Source organism: Symphodus melops, assembly GCF_947650265.1.
Source record: "Symphodus melops genome assembly, chromosome: 16".
Lineage (NCBI taxonomy): Eukaryota > Metazoa > Chordata > Actinopteri > Labriformes > Labridae > Symphodus > Symphodus melops.
In genome coordinates, this window is record NC_136706.1 from 2,658,440 (window position 1) to 2,669,751 (window position 11,312).

The following is an 11,312-nucleotide window of genomic DNA, read 5'->3' on the forward strand; positions in this document are numbered from 1 at the left end:
GGTGGTAAACAAAGTGGGGGCAGAAAGAAGAGTGATATACAGCACAAGCTGTGGAAGCCGGGGGAGAGGGAAGGCACTTGTCAGACCATTACTTACATTTTTCTTGACTGCCACTAGCATTTTAAAGAGCATGTGTAGTGACAGGGTGTTCATATCGCTAACACCCATACGTTTGGTTGTGTGCCACTTTGCATGGTGGGAGATTTTGCAACATAATTGAATCAATGCACAGGGGCAAATATCACAGTGCAGAGCTCCTACAGAAATAACTGTAGCCTATATGACACGACTAATCCTGTTACGATGCCACTCAGCCCTTCTTCTCACGACCTCACCGTCTGAAGATGTCATATGGCACCAGCTCAGAGGTATCAGAGGCAGAAAGCAATCTGCAGTCACATGCTGCCACACTCAATGGCCAATTTTCTGCAGAGTGTTGAAGACATTTAACTGTATCTGGTGTCGCCGTGACTCTGCGAGAGGTAGAGGTAAGAACAGCTGAGTCATCGTTGATGTAGGAAGTGCAGTATAATGTAATTATACTTGAATCATAACCATCCTCTCATTGACTCGCGACAGGATGAATGGATTTCAGGTAAAACTCCTCCTCATTCGTGCACGGATTTAATTAAAGAGTACAGTGTTAAAACTCCTGTGAGAAGTTTTTGAACTGTAATGAAAAAGACCGGATCTTTCTTGAATTCGTAACCTCTTCAGATGAGGCCATTAAAGAGTAACGTAAGCGATTTTTTGTCATGGTTGAGAATCGATGTACTGCTTTTCAACTGTGGCCCAAAAATCAACAGAACTTAAAGTTCCACATGGGAGCGTTAACAGTGGTGGAATCACTTTGCAAATCTGTCTCCCCCTCCGATCATGTAAAAACCTTTGGCAGGAAAAATCTGTAGCCGTCCAGCTGACATGGCGTTTGAGTTATGATTTAGCTGCCAGCGAGCTGGTGTTTTGGTGATTCAGATAGTGTACGTGTGAGAGACAGTGAGGCTATCTGAGCTGTGCATTCGAGACAACAGCGTTCATCTCTGTCAGTTTTTGATTGACTGGGAATATTACCATAAAGAAAAGAAAAAGGAGGTTGCACACTAAGGGGCTGAAATACTCCAGATAATTTCATTTAGAAGGGTAGTGACGTATCGAGCAGAACTGCTCTTCATCAGACTCAGTCAGACTGAGCAGACCTGCTCTTCATCAGACTCAGTCAGACTGAGCAGACCTGCTCTTCATCAGACTCAGTCAGACTGAGCAGACCTGTGACGTATCTAGGTCTGCTCGATACGTCACTAACCTGGTGAATAAAATCATCTGGAATACTGGAGCTGTGCAGTGTGTGACATGTTTTTTTTTTTTTGTAGAAATGCAAGATCAGGGTTTACCATACCAAACTGAACCAAACCTGACTGCTCACCTGTTGCACCTAGAACAGCGGATATTCATTTAAAAATGGCACAGCATCGGACTAGGGCATTAGTCAGAGTATGCACTTAAGATTTAAGCTTGGTATTTGTGTCCTCTTATATACTATACCTTGAGGACTTCTCAGTTTATATGCTAAGTGTATACATAGTATACCTAGCTGTAGATTGATCCCCTGGGGTTTAAATCTGACCCATATTTGCTGGAACTAAAGCCGATATGTTGGGAAACACACCTTTCTTTTATTTGAGACCATATGGCAGCAACAATGATGGCAGTGAAGACACCAACAAAAGGTGAGAGATATGTAAAGGATGGCATTATATCCACCAGAGCAAAGCCTTGGCAGAGTTTGCAAAAAAAAAAAAAAAAAAAAAGTAATAAGTTGCCCAAACTTCCCCAAAGGCACAGAGTTGGGGGTCAGCTCCTTAATCGCTAATGGGTGTGTTCAGGCCAGAAATGGACTGGATACGTGATCTATGTGCACAAGCAGCAGCTGGGATATGCAGGCCAGAAGTGCATTTGTACATGGTCCACTAGTCAATGCACAATATACTCCAAGAAGGCTGTGTTTACTTCCAAGTCCTTCAACAGCTGTGGCAACAAGACTTTCTTTAAAGTATGCAAACTGTCATTATGGTATACACGAGATCAGATCCACCAACTCTCATTTAACCAGGAATGTTTTGAGGGGTTTAAAACTGATGGAGCTATTTAAAGCTATAAGTTAGCAGAAGCATCTTGAACGGAGTATTTTTGATGTTTGCTAGTTTCTCAGCATCTCTACAGTTTGGGACAGTATAAATGTGCTACTGGTCAAAAGCCCAAATTTTCAGCAAATTAAGGAGGTGCGTCATGACCAAGTGGTCTTATGAAGTCAACACAGAGGTGCAAAATCCTGCTGTTCTTCGAGTGTCCGCTCCAAGAACGTGGAAAATCACAAACACACCACCGCCAAACAAAGGCAGGTTTTTTTACATCATAAATTAACATGATACACGAAATAGGTCTGATGGCATTCTAATGCAGCAAACATACAGTCGAGGTGTCTCCTCAGTATTTAAAACACAAACAATATAAACATGCAACACAGTACTTATCACTACTAAAAAGAAAAAGTATTAGACATTGAGAATACTGTCTTTATTTAGTCTAACGTAACTGTTTCACTGAAGGGTCTAATAAATGTAAATAAATCTAGTAGAATATTTGAAAACTGTGGCTGTTCAATCGTTCAACCAATGTCAGCGCAAACCTTTTCAAATACTTCAAAGTGCTGCTGAGGTTTGCAGAGGGAGCCAGTTGTGCCTCTTTTGGCAGGCGAAGAAAAGTCAAAGGAAGAAATCGTGGAGGCATACGGCTGGGGAAAGCTGGTGGGGGGGCTCGGAGAAGCACAGCCAGAGATGTGAAAGCTGGGAGAAAGATGTATGAGATGGAAATGTAGTGAGCTGTCTTTGCGTGTTATGTGTCATCATATCCATGTGTGACATTGATGAGAGCTGATTTGCATTTCACAGAGGATCCCCCCCTTTTTTTTCCTTCTTTTTTTTTTTTAAAGAATGAGGCAGTATGAGCAGCATGAGCGGTGAAGGGAGTCAGAGATTTTCCTCCCACGCCCGCGTGTCTCATGCAACACTACACCGTCCTATGACTCACAGATGGGAATTCCTCGGGTGGCGAATCCGGCTGCTACAGTATATCCTCGGCTCAGCACTTTCATGTGAATTGAGCTGACAGGTTAAAGCCATAAATGAAACTCTCTCTTAATTACTTCCATAACAAGCGACCATTAGTTTCTGCAAGCCTGGGCGAGGACACTGCATTGTCCTATTAGTTTGCACAGCGGTTTGTCGCATCCATCAGGGCTTCTTTTGCTGTACTAAGTGTGCAGATAATGTGCTTCCTGATGCACTGCAGCCAATAAAGGCCCAGCTCAATCTACCAGACCTCCACTTTTCTACTCTACAAGATAAGCAAACATGTGGATACTGCAGTATATAGGAGAAAAGATAAGAATAGCATCTTACTCAGCTTTACACAAGGGTGTAGATCTTTTTTAATACATCTCAAGACTGGTAGAAATCCCTATTTAACACCAGCATGGAATGGAATAGGATATTTCATACTGTGTTATATTGGGAGAAATCTGTTTTTAAACACTTCAGCACCAGGGAGAGCGACGCAGAGGCTTCTTTACGGCTGACATTTAGACTGGCCAAACGCAGCTGGAATTAATAATATCACCTGTGGTTGATTAAATTTGTCTGACAGATCCGGGGTTGTGTTGTGCTCGCTGCCTCTCTGGTATAAATCACCGGGACACTTCAGTGGAGCAGATCCAGCATTAATGGCATCAAAGAACAGCTCGTGCTGCGACGAGTTATGATCTCTGCTGAATAGAAGGGACGGCCTTTGTTGAACACTTTGTTGTACTTGAATGGATTCAAATGAGTGTATTTTAAGTCACCTGCAAAAAGTGCACCTTATAAGAAAGCACTGTAGGTGAAACGACACATAACACTTTAGTTTTACAGGCAGAGACAGAGAAGTGTTGAACATGATGTGAGGACAGAGCAGCAGTGCAGCACTAGTTTGGACTCATAGTTCTGTCTGTTTTTTGTTTTTTTTAATAATGATTGAGACTTAATGTATTTTACATAGATGCCATTTATTATTTACACAACCCCAGCGCCCAGTCGATCTTGCTTTACATTGCATCAATGCAGCCAGAAACTCGGGTCAACACAAACAGCCTGTCTGAGCTCAGCCGGCGCTGTAAATCTACCAAAGATGTATTTGTCCTCAGGAAAGCTTTACAATCAGGCCTTAAGACATTCTCTTATTTTAAAGACAAGGAAAAAGGAAGACACCCTCTGAAGAGGAATAGAGAGAAGATCCCGGACTGGTAGCTGTTCTGAGTTTTCATATTTGAATAACAACAATTAAAAAATAAAAATTTAAGCACAAAGTGTTCAATACAATTTTATTTGTTTTCAACTATAGACATACAGAATAGTCCACTTTATGAACGCACACGCTGTGAAGATGTTTTCAGCCACCAGGGGTCAGTATACATCCTCACTGATATGTCTGCTTCACTGACCTGCTGTGATATCATTTTAGAAGTCTCTCTCATTGGTGGACCAAACGTGTTGTCAACCACGAGAGGATATAATTTATCATAACAAAAGTGTAGTGTTCATGAGCGTCCACTCGATAGACTATACTTTAATTGATATGATGTTGTTCCCTGTTTAATTTCTAACAGCAGTTTCAATCTCAATCTTTAGCTAAATAACTTCTGTTTATGTTACAGTCATTTCTATTTTATTTGATAAGTGTATCACACGAGTCAGGACGAGGATTTTCTCACCCCTACTCTGTACGACGGATTCATTGGGTATTGCAAACATACGGTTTCAGAATCATTTCAACACCCAATCCAGTGGCGTGGATGGCCTAGTGATCAGGTCAAGCCTCATGTATGGAGGCATCCTTCCAGCAGGCATGGGTTCAAATCCATCCTCTACCACTCTATCCCAGGTTTCATAGTCTTTCCACTGTCCTATCAAATGAAGGCAAAAAGCCTCAATTATATCTAAAAAGAAAAAAAGAGCCATTCCAGTATTATTCCGAGAAAGTATTATACCTCCCAGATGTTCTGCTTCGCCCCAGCTGGTTGTCATTTTGTGTTCAGTGCTGCTCTGGCGTGTATGAGAGGAGAACCATCCTCAGTCATGCGGGTGACGACTGTAATTCCACTGGAAAAAGGGAAACCGCTGAGTTGGTAAAGCCTGCCTGTCTGGGGAAGGTCAAAGCATTCCCGTGTCACTGACAAACGAGCTGTATTTCAGGCTGCCGTTCTGCTCTGTTGTTTTTACAACAGGGATGGAGAGAAGAGCGAACGCACACTCACACACCATCAGACAAACTGAAAATGTACCTTTAACTCTCCACTCAGCGGCCACTGTGTCACCCAGATACACAATTTACCGTTACAAAGTGTAACCGTAGAGCCCAGCAAAGTATTAAGAGGACATATTAAACCCCTTTTCCATCTTTTTACCGGGGTAGGGAGGTTTTCTTTTTTTTTAACCAGAATCCCACTTTCTTGGCTACACTGAAACAAATGCATTCAATGAGTCTTTGGGGCATGTTTGGGCAAATCAAATGCACCACATAAGTACATAAAACAACTTCAATCAATCACAAAACGAAACAAAGTCATCAAGTGAAGTGATCATAGATTTACTAAATGCTTTGAGCACAATGTGAGCAAAAAAACAGCTGAAACACTACGGAGGCAGAAATACCTCCTGCTAGCTAGCAGTTAAGTGCCATCTGTAGCTAGCGTTAGCCTGTGACTCTGAAAAATTAGTAAAACTGAGTCAATGTCTTAACCTGATGGCTCGAAGTGTTTTAGCCATTTTTATTTAGCACGATCATCGATGTTCCTCGAGTTAAAAAGTGTTCAGACGGGGAGACTCGTTATAGCAGCCGTGAAAGAAATCGTCTTTGTTATAAATCCTCCCTCGGCTCAGCAGCTCAGTGTTTCCTCTTTCAGCAGACAACTTTGATGCTGTAAATCAATTATGGAAAATAGCTTAACAAGTGTAGTCAAGTGTGTCAAAGTGCTTTAGTGAGTGTGAGTGTGTGTGTGTGTGGGTGTGTGTGTGTGTGGGGGGGGGGATCTGCAGGTGTGAAGGTGTGTTTCTTTTTTCCTAACTAGAATATTTGCAGCAAACAAGAACACATTGTTAACTGAAACACCTTGTTAGCTGATTAGACCAGAACAAGGGGGAAATGACTAGCCTTGAACTGAAGATTAGAAAACCAGCCCACCAGAACATTTCGATGTGTGCACAAAAAAATGACTCTGAAGATTTGAAGTTTTTCACATATTTTGTGAGGGACTAATCAAGTTATCTACTGGAGAATCCTCAGATATCCAGATCTGACACAACCCATGTGGTGTTTGGTGTTTTCATCAGAAAATACAACTTATGAAAGTAAATAACAAATTGTTAACTGAGCAAAAAGGACATAAAGACAACTCTACCTTCATTTGTGCTGTTCTATATTTTATGGATTAGGAAGAAAGGTAAGGAAAGCTTAAATAGATTTTGTGTCGACTGCTGCATGTCCTCATCCTAACAAGTGACAATAGAAACCCTCCAACGAAAATACCACACTGCCTTCTAATGGTCATGTTGGAAACGTGCAGCTTCCTGTTGTTTTTAATCCTTGTGATACAAACTGATTGTTCCAGGTGAATTTCTTTCATCGGAGCACTGATGAGTTCTTACAGCTTCCAAGCCTCTTCATATTAATTGTCACTAATGCTCGTAATGATGATGGGTGGCAGAAATTAGGATATTTTGGATGAACATTAGCATCATTGCTATAACAAGTAAATGTTTTGTATTTATTCATTTCTTTTCCTCTGGTCTTTCACCTTTTTCGTGAACCCACCTGCCTCCCTCATGACCCCCGGAGTCTCTTTTCTCTCTTTCTCACTTTTTTCACTACCAGTTTTAAAGGAAAAAAAAGCTTTTTAAAATATCTTTCAAAAATATTTTTTTATAGTGTAAAGATTTAAAGACATTCTACCTGTTTGTTTTCAACAGTTCATTTGCTGAATTAAATTCACTTTATTGTCACCTTGGGGGAATTTGTCTTGGACTCAAAGCTTGGCAGAAGACATTAAAACAACCAGAAAATAACTTGTGTTAAGTCTGTTTATGGCTTCTAAATTAACAGATAGAAGATCTATAAACTTATTTCCTAGTTTAAGTCTGTTTTGCAAGTAGAACATACAGTACAATACATCAATCTTTGGGCAGCTTTATGCATCATCAGTTATTTCAACGTGCAGTTACATCACAAAAAGTTAAAAAAAATCAGCATCAAGTACTTTGACACTTTCTGCCTCTAGTGCTGTGAGAAACTGATTTATTGGACAAGTACAGAAATGCTAAAATAAAAAGTTCATGAAATTTAACGGTCTCTGCAGTACCATTTTTTTGTATTAGAACGCATTTAAAGAATGAGTACATTGAATTTACCTACAATCCCTTTGACTCACCTGACCAGGCCAGCATGTCAGATCCACTCAGCAGAGTTTCTGTTCCGTTGCTGAGGTAGAAAATCACCGTAGGCAAATATTCTTCATCTGGACGAGAGCGCGAGAGGACGCAGCATGCATAATGCATGAGTCTTGATTTGTCTGACTGTCTGGACTCACGTAGCTTTTTCTCAGCCGGTCCACTGAAATTTCTAATTTCTTTACACAGTTTATCTCTTTCCTTCTGCACCTAACAGGGATCCATGAACAACTATGCATTTAATTTGAACAATTACACTCAAACCTATGAATGAAATGTCATGAGTGTAAAGCCATTTGACTAACACAGAGCACACACGTTTAATATCAGAGAAACAGTGCAGATAGAGCACATGAAATGAGAGCGAAACTAAAAGCATAACACACCTAAAGGTTGGGAATTTATTCTTTATTTAATAACATTATAGATTTATAGCATTCAAGCAATATGACATCCATACTGTAAGTACTGGTTTTGGGCAGCAGAGGGGGCTGTTGTCTTTATCTTCTGTTGCTTTAAGCTATAAAACGAAGTTAGACTGGGATTTGACTGTTTCTTCCTAGAATTTACCAACTGAAACAATACAGTCACACAATGACCGAAACATATTATCTGATTGAGGCAGTAGTAGACGGGAACTCTTATGTTCTTTTGATAATTCTGCCTTTTGTACAATCAACATGTTTAAGTACTTTTAAACCTACGCTTTTTGAGAGGTTTTGATTGAGATAGCAAATTTATATGAACAAAACAGTTTGATAATATTTCTTATCCCCAGCAGAATGGCTGTTTTTTGTTATCCTCCAATGAAGCTTATATCAAGGGGGTTTCCAAATTGTGTCTACAGCCATTTGAATAAAGCAGTACACCATGTGCACATGACATAAAGAGACACATGCAGCCTGTTTGCACTTTTTTGCTTCCTCCTCCTGGTTTCCTAGCAACTCTTTCCAAGTTGACCGGTCAGTGTTGTCACAGTGTCAGGATTAGTGTCACAGCTGTTGCACTTGATGAGATAAGCCCCACACATAAACATTGTCAGTGTTGTCAACACAGCAGCCACCAGCAGAGGGCGCAGCAGACGTGTCAGGCAGGTCACACTGCTCCAACCTTACCTGAGGTTTCTTATGCAATACTTTTCCGAACACTAACCTCCAACTCTGTGCATACTGCTTGACAGTCACGTCCACATGCATCTGGTGTAAAACACTAATAATATTGCTGGTAAAGGAAGTGTTTGACACCAGCATGAAGTTAAATGATACGTCTTGATTGGTGCAGCTGCCTCTTTCACTTTTACCCACTTGTAGCAGCTGCCCCGTGAGGAGCACTGAACTGGAAAGTGGATGTGATCTAATCACATTACATCCTGATCAGGCTGGCCTGAGTCATGGTCCTCCTCTCCTCTGGCCTCTAAATGAATCACACAAGGCAGGGACAATGTGTATGTCAACGTGATCAAATCAGCTGCTTCAATGCAAGCCAGTCAGACAAAGGTTATGTGGAGTCCTGTTTGAGCTATTTGTTTATTTATTGAATTAGGACAGAGCACATTCATCATCATATCAGCAGTAGGGTACAGTAGTAAATATGCTGGAATTAGCACACAAGATAGATTTGCTAGATCTGGTAGGCAAAAATATACAATAGAATTTACATCAAAAACACTGAGTGAAGATTTTCAGGGGATTAAAGTGGAATAAAGAGATTAGAGAGCTTTTTACATGCAAAGTGTATTTGCCTACGCTGAACTCCCCCTCCTGTAGAGATCATTTTTTCACATCTAACACATCTATCTAAGTTGGATACTTTATGTTAATACCTGAAATGACTTCTTTAAAGCTCCTGTGACATGAGTTTTCCTGCTCAGATAGAAATGAATACTGATACCTATTTATGACCTAAGTAAATGAGACAATTAGCGTCAAGAAAGACTGTTTGTAGATAGAAATTGTTGATGCTTTTAAACACTGCTGTGAAGTAGGTGTCAAAAAAAAAAAAAACTCACAAAATGCTACCAAGAAAAAAAAAGATTCTTCAGGAGTGATACAGAAGACTGTTAAACCAAAGCTCAATGAAATGTCTTATCAGATATAAGACAGGATCAGCAGATATTGCTGTCTCTGCAAGTGGCTCCAAAATTGATAATAAAGGAACATTTCCTGTCTAAAGGGAAGAAATAAGAAATCAAAGAACATTTGTAGTAAAGACTAATAACATGACATTTCGATAATGAGATAATGAGTTTACTATGTTGTGACTGCTCTAGTTTTTTAAAACTCATTCTCTCTGACCACATCCAGCCACTTACACTCTTCCGTTTGACGGAGAGAAGTTGTATTGTTGCAGCTAATAGAAGTCTTGTGATTTCTACATTTCATTTCAGGTCTCATGATTCCATGTAGCTGCATCCGACTCACTAAACCCATGACATGGCTGAGAGCTATCATCTCCAGTAACTCACTGAAACACTGCTGTTTGAGTTATGGGAGGTGTGTGTGTGTGTGTGTGTTCAGAAATTGTTAAAGGATTACCACCTGACTCATGGTTAACATAAGCACAGGCTTAAGTCAAGTAGGTAAAGAAGACAGAGAATGTGTTATGCAACTAATTATAATGATGTTAAATATTTAAAGTGTTAAATTGTAACAAAGCCATCCGAGTCATCTTAGTCAAGTAATTTATTTTATAATGCATGGAGAGACTGAATAACAAGTGTATACCCTGCACTGCTACATCACTGCCTATCTGACAGGTATGCTATTAGCACCTATCATCTCTGCATGTCTTTATTTGGCTTTTTATTTCACTGAATCATGTAAACCTGAAAATAAGAAAAACACTGGCTCATAATGTCTTTCGGCTTTAAAGTTTGGGAGAAACTTATTTTTTTCTTGTGAGTGCAGGCAGATAAAAGCACTAAAAGCATGTGTATACATAAAATGCACTAAATCCTTTTCGAGGCATAACATGTCAGCCCTCCCTGCAAATGAAAGCTTTGAAGGACTTAACCACACATATCTGCTAATGTTTCTCTGAATGTAAACAGGCCTTATGTACAGTAAGAGACCACAATGACCACAATGGGTGTTGCTGCATGGGATGTTAAAGGCCCTCATCCCAAGAAGGAGTCTTTGCAGACACATCACAAAACTGTACATTTATCAAAAAAAAACCCAAGCCAAAACAAAACAAAACAATGCAGTGGAGCTAGGCTTTTTCACTCAGCATGTGTAAATGTTTCCAGTCCTGTAAGACCGAGTATAATGATTATGCTTTCGCAGCATTTATATCAGGCTAAAACTGGCTATAAACTACTCTTGGATTCTTTTAGTGGAGAATAAAAAAGGTTTGTATGTAATTGTTTTTGGATTTAGAAGAGACATGCTACAAACATGGGTGTACTGCTAAACAAGAAGAACAGCAGACAGATTTGTCACTCTTTATTTATCGCAATTCTTATCTTTATCACAACATTTTACATTTTTTCAATAAAACCCCAAATTGTATTCCTAAATGTGTAATGGAAGATACGTATGCTTGGTTAGGCATATAAAAAGCAGGTTTAAAAATAAATAATTAGAAACTGCACTTGTGGCAGAAAAATAATAATTTCCATTGAAAATATAAGAGAAACACATGATGGATTATCAAAAGGATGGATATTTATACTATAATTGGAATATTGATTTTTTTAAATCGAGATTTATGGTAGTTATTTTAGCTGGCAAAATTTGTAGGTAAGAGACCTTATTTAGTTTCAGGGAATTCCCACTA